The sequence below is a fragment of the Papaver somniferum genome, chromosome 11 (genome assembly GCF_003573695.1).
Source record: "Papaver somniferum cultivar HN1 chromosome 11, ASM357369v1, whole genome shotgun sequence".
Lineage (NCBI taxonomy): Eukaryota > Viridiplantae > Streptophyta > Magnoliopsida > Ranunculales > Papaveraceae > Papaver > Papaver somniferum.
The window spans coordinates 119173196-119184036 of NC_039368.1; positions in this window are offsets into that span (position 1 = coordinate 119173196).

Below are 10841 nucleotides of genomic sequence, written 5' to 3' on the forward strand. Positions count from 1 at the left end.
GCTAGACGACCAATGAAGCACCTCGGTGATCACCGTCCTCCACTCTTCCACAGGGAGTGATCAAACAGGGGATGGCTCGTCCATGCGGCCTCCAAACGATCACTCGAAGATGGTTGGACGTGATGCTATTTTAAGACGCTTAATCCGCGACTTATTCGTTTAAGCTTTAAAACAACGATGCTTCATACGTATTGATTGTTTTCGATGCATTACATGCATCAAGTATACACGATATTTCATGAATATCAATTTTTTAAATAACTTAGTTATTTAACTTAGCACCGTATGCTATTTCCTGCGGTGGTTCCCATGATCCGCTCATTCGAGACATCAAGCATGTCACAAACTGGGGGATACTTACTGGGGTATTGGTCTAGAGGTTTACACCATGAAGCGTGAAACGCACCATTACAAGAACGTGTCAGGAAAAGGTGGACGATTAACAACGATGAGGGAATTGGGAAAAGGTGTGATCGTGTAACAATCAACACTCCTACACGACCCCACTACTCCATCACTTCACCTCCCCCACTTCCTATGAGATGAGGGTTGCGCTCAATGAATTGTATAAATAGGTCCTTCACCTATTTAAAAACAACATATAGTTGTCACAGAATCCAGAAAACACCCAGAACTGATAGCTTACATTGTGCAAGCCGGTTCAACATTCTGATACAAGTCATAAACAGCCAACACCTTCACAATCTCAACACCTTCTTCGCTTCCCTCCCTAAGATCAACCCTTCTCCTTCACCTTGTGATCGAATTAAATCTGGAACGACCATTTATTGGTTTAGGCCAGAGTCTTACAGATTGATTTATCGAACCTAAAAGCATTCCCGTGCAGTGCATTTGTTTAAGGTTTGAACTCGTTTCTCATCAACACACCCCAAATTACCAAAAACAGTAGAATCAGTTTTCACCCACAAACACATGTTTATAATCCAATGTTGGTTAAGTGTTCTAAACTCTATTTGAATCATTGAAACTTTCTTAGAGGATGACAATAGTCGTTTTCACACACTATTAGCATCAAAACTATTTTCAAGTTATTGAAATAATCATAACGAAACATTCCAAGTCTACACCAAATGAGTGTATCACACAAACCATGTAAGAAGTGACTCGACGATTTTCACATGATCATCTTTTGACTTTCGTCAAGAATATAAGATGAACTTGGTTGAAACAAAAGCTTACCAACAGATATTTCGAGGAATATGTAAGCGAGTTAAACTCAGCTCGAAATCTCAAATGTGCATAATCGAATACTATATAGTAATACAACTTTTGTCTCAATATAGGAGATATGGTAGAAATATATTTTCCAAATGATAGATGAGTTTTAGTCTCCACATACCTTTTGTTGATGAAGTTCCACAAGCTCTCCTTAGTAGTTCTTCGTCTTCAATTTATGAACGCGGTGATGTATAATGCTCAATTATACAATCTATCCTAGTCCGGGACATCACTATAAGTAGACTATAAAACAAGACTTATAGCTTTGATCACTAACATTGACAAACAAGCTTGAGATAGCAATACTTGCGCGTTCGACCGAGCAGTTCTCTAACGATCTCCCCCTTTGTCAATTTTAGTGACAAAACTATCAATACATATGTATTACAAAATAAATAAATTTTGTTGCTTCTCATCCAAATGCTTGATCTCCTTAGTTCTTCAACATTACTTGAAATCTTTTTCACTTCCAAGTACTCCAATGATTCTAAATGTGTTCAACTCAGCATCATAGTTGTTGAAGATACGTAGATATAACAATGAAAAACAGTTGCTCTCAATCATTGTTATACGGTGTCATGGTATTATTATACATCATCAAAGTCCAATTATATCACAACTTTGACAACAATACTACAGTGATATGTATCACTCTCCCTTAGTCAATACTTCATATCACAGTGAAAACAACCCCCCTTACATAATGATCCGTAAACCATATGTATTTGTAGTGTGAACTATACATTAATTCTCTCCCTTTTTGTCAATATACATTGGAAAAGGTACGAAAACTAGTTGGATCCTCATGAAATTTTTATAGAGATACTTCATGACCAAAAGATAACAACATACCAACTTGTTTCGATGATTTCACACAGTCGAAACTTAATATATTCATCAAGGAGTTTATAAAGATACAAGATAACTCCTACAATATTCCACAACCGCACTCCCCACAAAGATTTGGCAATTAAGCACAAGTTCAATTAAGAACTCTCCCACATAAAATTTCATTCCCGAAAGAACAACAAGAGCGACCTTACTTTTACAAGAAAAGAAGGATTTCTTTGGACATTAATAAATCACATGAAACAATTGTTTCTATCCAAAAATCTCAATTGAACTAAGAGAACTTACAGAGGAACATAGTACAAACACAAAGATGTGGATCAGGGAAAGACCAATACTGCGGAATAATCAAAGATTCATTCTATTTTTCATCACTATTTTTTCATCCTATCTTCCATCAATATTTGCATAATGACATAATAGGCTTAAATTTTGTTGTCAAAAGTTTATTTTATCTTTTATCAATACTTCCACACCGAAATATTATAGAGTTAACTTTTGAGCATATATATGACAGTCAAGGTTCACGTATGTAAACAACATATACCATAAAAATTTGCAATATATATAATAATAAAAATTAATACTGCAAAAATCATCTTCCAAATAACATAGAATTTAAGTAGATAAATCTAAAAACATTGCAAGATGACTATTTTCTATGTAGTTGCGTGTTCTGATATTACTTTGTTCTATCATATTGAGTACTATTTTCCTTAAGATTTTCTCGATATTTAATCTACGATAGGTAAGATAAAAAGTAGTCACAAACATCTTCATATCATCGTTTGAGATTCCACAATATCTTGTTCCGCTACCATACGGTTAAGATTATTGTGAGGTGATTGGTACTACTAGGCTGTTCTACGGGAATATAAGTCCAGTAAATCAATTGGTTCTGTTCACTTTGATTTATAAAAAGACGGAACAAAACTCATAGGTATTTCTGTGGGAGAAAGATTTATCTATTCAATAGATTCTGTATGAGACATATTTGTTTATCAACTCTTCAACTTTGGGTCGTAGCAACTCTTAGTTGTGGGTGAGATCATCTAAGGTAATCAAGTGCCTAGAGTCCTGTTGGGATTCAGAGGTGTAAGGAACGCGAATGTACTTTGATTAGTGTGAGATTGGTTAGGGCTCAACTACATTCCAGTCCGAAGTTAACTTGCAGTTGGCAAGTGTCTGTAGTGGCTTAATTAATACATTATGGTGTTCAAATCTGGACTAGGTCCGGGGTTTTTTCTGCATTTGTGGTTTCCTCGTTAACAAAATTTCTGGTGTGTGTGTTATTTCATTTTCACATTTTATTTGTTTAAATAATTGAAATATCACAGGTTGTGTGTAGTTCAATCAATTAGATAATCCAACCTTTGGTTATTGATATAAATTTATTGACATTTGAATGTTGGGCATTGGTACCGTTCATGTGGTTTCTCATAATAATCAGGCTCACGGACTTTATCTGTTCAATTTTATGATTACAGAGATACAACTCTTGGGATTTGGTACCGTTCAAGTTGTTTCTCATAATAATCAGGCTCACGGATTTTATCTGTTCGATTTGAGAAACAGAGATACAACTCTTGGATATATTTCCATTGATTGAGTCTGATTGTCTAGTTGATTCTCTTGGAATTATATTGGAGTTTGTCCATACAGATTTCCTAAACGAAATATTGGGCGTGGTTATTAGACCCCCGCTTTTTCAACTGGTATCATAGTAGGAAAGCACGTTTAAGACCTCGTAAGTTTGTATTTGTAGCAATCTGACTCTATGGACAGAAGTGTTATCTATGTAAACGTATCGTCAGTCTTCAATGTCTCAAATTACTTAAGGTGGAAAATTGTTATGCGTGCCTTTATTTAAGCGCAAGATTTTCAATCATGGTTTATGTTTTTAATGTCTACAATCCTCCAATGGTTACAGTAGATTCTGTCTCTATTGCAAAGGATATTGGTAGATATGAACCTAACGAGATTCTTGCTGCAAAGCGAAATTCTGATGGTTTAAATATTATCATTCATGCCATTACCCAAGATATTCAGCACCATGTGACCACATGCACTCGGTCTAAAGACGCGAGGGATATATTAGAAACTGTATTCGAAGGGAATACTACTAAAAAAGAAGCTTGGATTAAAAACCTAAATTATGATTGGGAAAACCTTCGTATGGATGGCGAAGATTCATTTGATGAGTTTAATCACAAAGTGTCTGAAATTGTTTGTTAGAGCATTTCTCGGTTGAACCCACCAAGCGTTCGTATGTCAAGTTTGGTTGTCATATTTTAGTAAATCAAAACTCATGTTAAGAGTCGCTTGATTATGTAATAGAGTCAACTTCGTATAGGTTATCTTAAAAGTATTAGGATAATGAGACATTTCAAGTATTGCGAAGACTTGAAGATGTGAAGAAGCAAGGAGCTACAACGACAACAATCATCCTTCCACTTGAGGTTAGTGATATTTGACTTGAAATGTTTCGTTTCCTAACATATCTTTCAAGTAGTGCATATTGAAAACAAAACTGTGAAGCATATTTGAACTCTAGATAGACATGGTATTAAGGAATACAATACGAGGTTTATTGCTTAACCATTAAACTTTGTAGATAAGATATCGCCATAATCATTTGAATGTTATTGTGATTATGTATGGGTATAAGGTGAGGATTTCATCCTAGGGAACAATGTTTTACATGTGTTCTAAGGAAGTGAGTTCATAAAAATGTTTGTGAATCGAAAAAGAAATCACCAGACGTTATTGGTTTTGTTATTCATTGCATATCTTATGAACAACCAATATGTGTGATTGAGTATAACCGTTCACGACTTGTTTGTGTTCTTGGTAGACTATTCACAAAGGCCAGACTTATGTATTGATATGACTTTTATTAGTGAAACCGATCTTAAGTAATCACCTGAGATGGTATGATCGGGTCTGTGATTTTATGTCTGACCAAATATGGGAAATGGAAACCGATCATAGTAAGAGGTGCAGTACATCAGAAAGGGGAACCGATCCTAGTATGAGGTGCAACAAGGTTTATAGCATAAAGGGGGACCGATCCTATGAACACGTGCAGCACGTTTTTAGGCAAAGGGGAACCGATCCTATGGACATGTGCAACACATATAAGTTAGATATCATATATATGTGGGGAACCGATCCTAGTACCTAGCCAACCGAATTTTGACTATGCACAATACTCACATGGAAGGTAGAACCAAAATTTGTTTTGGTAGAACCGTTAAACCCATGATTGTGATTGAATGTTATTTGATCAATCACATAGTTCTTGAAAGTCAGATGAACCAATTCTAAACTTGTTTGGAAGTGTGGCAAATCGGTTTCAAGGTGTAAGTGTGAAAGAGAACTTACAAAGTAAGGATGTCGACATACTTTGAACACATGTTGTGAATGTTTATTTCTTTAATTGTTCAAAGTTATTCCTTAATAGCTAAGGCAAGAGAATCCCAGGATCGAAATATAAATAAGTTGAGAATTTTTTAATTAAGGTTATTAATTTCATTTTGTAGGGAAATAAGAATTAGTAATGTGCATTTACTAATTAGAGATTTTGCGAGAGATTTCGATCATTATTTTTGGACAGAGTATTATGAAAACCGAATTTGTGCTTTAATGAATATCTTGAGAATATTTTCGGTTTTGGAAATTCCTCGGTGTCCAAACTTCCTTGTCTATAAATACTTCAAGTTTGCCTTTCTAGCAAACTAATCCTTCGTAACAACAAGCTTCCTCTTTGTTGTGTTGTTACTGGTGTAGACGCCTATTCGGAGAGTAGAGTAACCTAATTAGGCGAAATCTCTTACGGCCGCTCAGTTTAAAGTCTTCTTTGGGATTGAGAAGCTCTAGCGTGTACCGTTGGTGGGAAACCAGATAATTGCGGTTTATCTTTTGTTTTCATTGATTTGATTGACTAACTGTAGTTGAACATTGATTGCACCTAGTTTTTTTATGCTTGAGAATTTTCTCTTCTAATATAAGATTCACTCAAACTAATTCAGAGTTTCTACATGGATCTTTAGACTGTTGTTAGTTCTAAATATGGTCTTCTGATAATCCATTGTTAACAGACTCCTTTTTGTACGTGATTGATCACAAGAGATTCAAGTGATTGTGTGTGAGTTATTATTGAAGATCTAAGAAGATTTGAAGACGAAGAAGATACTGAAGATTTATGATTTGTGGTTTCATAATCTTTGGTGTTCACAATACTTGTATCGGTAAAATAGGATCCAATTAATAATCGGTTTATCCTTGTGATAGATTGGATTGATTAATTGAGTAGACCGGCATCAACACAATTCTTTGGATTAATAGTGTTATTGGATTATTCTTAAACGATTACTTCGGTAATTGAACATAAGATAAATCTAAGGACCTGAAGAAGGATTTTATGTTAAGATAAACAGAAGAGCCTTTGTCCGACTCATATCACTTGGTTGAAGAGTGTTGATACCAAACATATTTTTTGTTCCTTTACTGTTTGGAATACGAGCAAAAGGAATTATTCCAAGTACGTGATTTATTTATAAGTTGGAGGCGTGGGAATACAGACGGAACTAAGTGAACTATAAGTTTAGTTGCTTGGTCTCAACTATACGAAGTTGGGTGTAATTTTGTGTAGCGGCTTAATCCCGAGAGTATTCAATTCTGGACAAGGTCCCGGGGTTTTTCTGCATTTGCGGTTTCTTCGTTAACAAAATATTGCCATGTCATTTACTTTATATTTCCGCATTATAATTGTTTTATTATAATTAAAGTAAATTATACAAACGTTAATTCTCATTTACTTGATAAGTGAATCATATTGTGTTTTGTTAAGTCCGAATCTTTTTATCAAGTAACATACTTCGTTGTTGTATTGTCTCGATATCGTATCCATAGACGATCACATGAAGTGTGAACCGATTAGTTGTATTGTCTCGACTCAGTCCATAGACAATCACTTTCGGAGAAAGGACTTATAGGTAGGAAAAGTTTTAGCTTGAGGTATATTTGGGTACCTGATAAGTGCATAATTCATATGATTTTAGTGTCAATTCCATACTTTTTTTAGCTATTATTCTTGCATATTTTCTTATTATTACTCTTGTTTTTTCTTGTTTGCCTCTAGTAGGTGAACCATCCACAAAGGAGCTACAAAGTGCTGAAAAGAGCTTTGAAGAGAAGTATTCCAAGTATCCAAGCGCCCAAGTCCAAGAGAAGGGCCAAAGACTTATCTTAACTCATTCAAATTAAGGATTTTTCATCATCATCTTGAATAGAATTTAAAGATAAAAAGAATGCAAAAATAATGAGGTCATTCCGAGTTCGGGTGAAGAAGTTGTGGCCAAAGCAAGCTTTTATTGAATACCAGGACAGTGAAGTCCGCGAACTAGGTTCGCATACCGGGTTCGCAGAATTAATTCCAAAAATTTCTGCTGGAATTTGAAGTTTGCGGACTGGGTTCGCAAACTTAGGTAGTAGGAAATATGTATAAACTCCTTGGAAGGCCTAAGGGCATGTTTGGGAACGTTATTTCGTTATTTTGGGTCGGATTCTTGAACCGAACCCAATACGTGAATACCAAGCAATGTAAACCTATAAAAAGGTGTTAGGTTATGTAAAATGATATCACATCATTAGGTCACGAAATTGTAAGCTTGGAGAGAAGAAACATCAAAAACTAGGGTTTCGGAGCGGTTCCTCAATCGTAACGATATCTATAAACTTTTCTTATATGTATATCATAGATGTTTCTACATTCATGAGTAGATAAACACCTATTGATTGAGGATGAATTCTAAGTTGTAAACTTTATTTGATTTAATATATGAATCTATTTTGATTTCTTCATATGATTATCGTTTGTGTTTACTATTAAAATACTTATGATTGATTGATAGATTGTTTAGGTGGCCAACTAAATATATTTGTTAGTCTAATCTATTGCTAGTAAGGGTTAGGATATCCGTAATTGTTGAATAATTCCTTAAACAAGTAGATAACGCGAGACCTTGCAGAGGGATTCTAAAGCAATCGTGTGTGGACACAACCCTAGCAAGTAGACCGAGCGTACGGAGTCTAACTACTAGGATCAAACCTAAATTCACAAAACCTAAAGCATTCAGTTGAGTTACACCTTGTTAGAGTACCTCAGGGAGACTCAGTTGAATAGAATCAGGTAACTAAGCGTACCTGTTATCCAGTGATTTAAGGAATTTTGGGAATAGCTAAGCGTACCTGTTATTCTACGGTTGGTGATAATATATGATTAATGACGAATAGATAAATATATTAACTCATTGACAGTTTATTAACGAAGAAGGATTCCTCAATCATATCTCTCTCTATTGATTATAATACAACTTTATTTGCTTTGATTATTTATTTTGTTCACAATCTAAAACAAAACCCCCCCTTTGTGACACTTTGACAACTAAAACTCACTGCTCTTCGTGGGAATGATCCTTACTTCCATTATATTACCAGTTAATTGTGTGAAAATAATATTATTAATTTGTTGAGCCTACGACACCCATCAAATTTTGGCGCCGCTGCCGAGGAGCAGTTGGTAGCTTTAGTTATTATTTTTATTAGTTTTAATCTTGTTTTTAGAATTTCTTTTTACTTTTTATTTTCGTTTTCTAGAATTTTGTTTTCAGGTACTTAATCTCTGGCACCGAAAGACTGGGAATACCAGAGGTGCGGAATTCAAACCCGTAAAGTAACGGTACTTCAAGCACGTCAGCAAACGCCGCAAGAAGAACCTTTTACATCAAAAATGATGAACGACGGTGAAAATCCTCTACCACCTCCACCTCCAGAAAGGAAGACGTTGAGATATCTAACATCTCCATGTTTGGATTCTCAACCATTGTGTATTACTCAGAATGACACGGTAAAACTTAAATCAAGTCTTCTTCATTGGGTTCCAAAGTTCAAGGGACTACCGGGTGAAGATCCTAATGACACCTACAACAATTTCAGAATACAATAAGAAGTATGAAGAAGAGTGATGATGACGATGATACAACTATTATACAAGCTTTTCCATTCTCACTAGCGGACCAAGCAGAATCATGGTTATATTATCTCCCTTCCGTAAGTATTACCACATGGACCGGAATGAAAAAGTTGTTTCTAGAGAAGTATTTTCCTGCTTCTAATGCTGCAACTATTCGTAAGGATAACGGTACATTGTGCAAATTAGTGGAGACTCTTTGTATGGATATTGGGAGAGATACAAAATATTATTGGCGAGTTTTCCACATCATCAAATACCACCGCAATTAATTATCACACACTTCTATGAGGGATTATTACCGCATGAGAGGCACTTGATTGATGCTTCTAGTAGTAGTGCTTTGGATAATAAAACTATTGAGGAATCTACTATTTTGATTGATAGTATGGCTGCAAACACTCAACAATTTTACACTCGAGATTCTTAAACTGTTAGAAGAGTTAGTGAGATGGGAGATTAATCACAGATGGAATAACGAATGGGTAATGTGGAAAAGATGGTCCAACGGATAGCTTCTGCAGTTATTCCTACATACGAAGAAGAAGCTGAGGTAAATGCTATATTTCCTAATCAGATGCCAAGGTATGACCCATACTCCAATAATTATAACCCTGGTTAGAAATATCACCCTAATTTCAGTTATTCTAACAAGCAAGCAGCAGCTTCTAATCCATATGCAAGGCAAGGTGGTTTTCAACAACAATTACAGCAACCACAACAACATAAAGAGCAGGATTCTTCAATTGATGATAAACTGAGTGCTATGATGCAAGGTATTACCTATTTGTTCCAACAAAGCCAACAGAAATCCGATCAAAATCAGTTAAAGAATGATGTGGCAATTAAAGATTTGCAAACTCAAATGGGGAAATTGGCTACAACAGTGGGTAAGTTGGAGGCACAAGCATCAACGAAGTTACCATCTCAACCGTTCGTGAACCCAAGATCACACGTTAATGTGGTTACGTTAAGGAGTGGAAGACAAACTGAAGAGCCACCTCAATAAAAAGAGGTTAGTAACGACATCGAAAAGGAAGTAGAAGAGGAAACCGTCCCAAAGGAAAAGCCAACCTCAAAATGCCAACCTAAGGACTCGGTTCCCACTTTTACCATACCACCTCCTTTCCCTTGTCGTTCCAAATCGAAGAAGCAAGCTCAATACAAGGAGATCAAGGATATTTTCAGCAAGATACACATCAACATTCCATTTATTGAGTTTATCAAAACCGTACTCTGGTATTTCAAGGTTTTGAAGGATTTATGTACAAGGAAGGATAGGTTGATTGCTAATAAGATTACTCAAGTAGGCGAAAGTGCTACAACAATGTTACTGAAGAAAATGCCTACAAAGTGTGAAGATCCTAGCGGCTTCACAGTTCCCATTACCATTGGTAACCGACGATTCGAGCGTGCTTTTCTTGATTTGGGAGCTTCCATAAGTGTTATGTCAATCGATATGATTCTTTGAATCTCAGACCTTTAAAAGAGGAAAATATTACTATTCAATTGGCTAACAAGTCCAATATATATCCTAAGGGAGTAGTGGAGGACGTGTTTGTTCAAGTGAATCATTTAATCTTTCCGGTTGATTTTTACATTGTGGATATGCACAATGGAGATAATTGTTCATCTACTTCGTTACTTCTTGGGAGACCGTTTATGAAGACTAATGAGGTTTCTTTACCTTCTATTGTGCAGGCACCGAAACTATAATTGA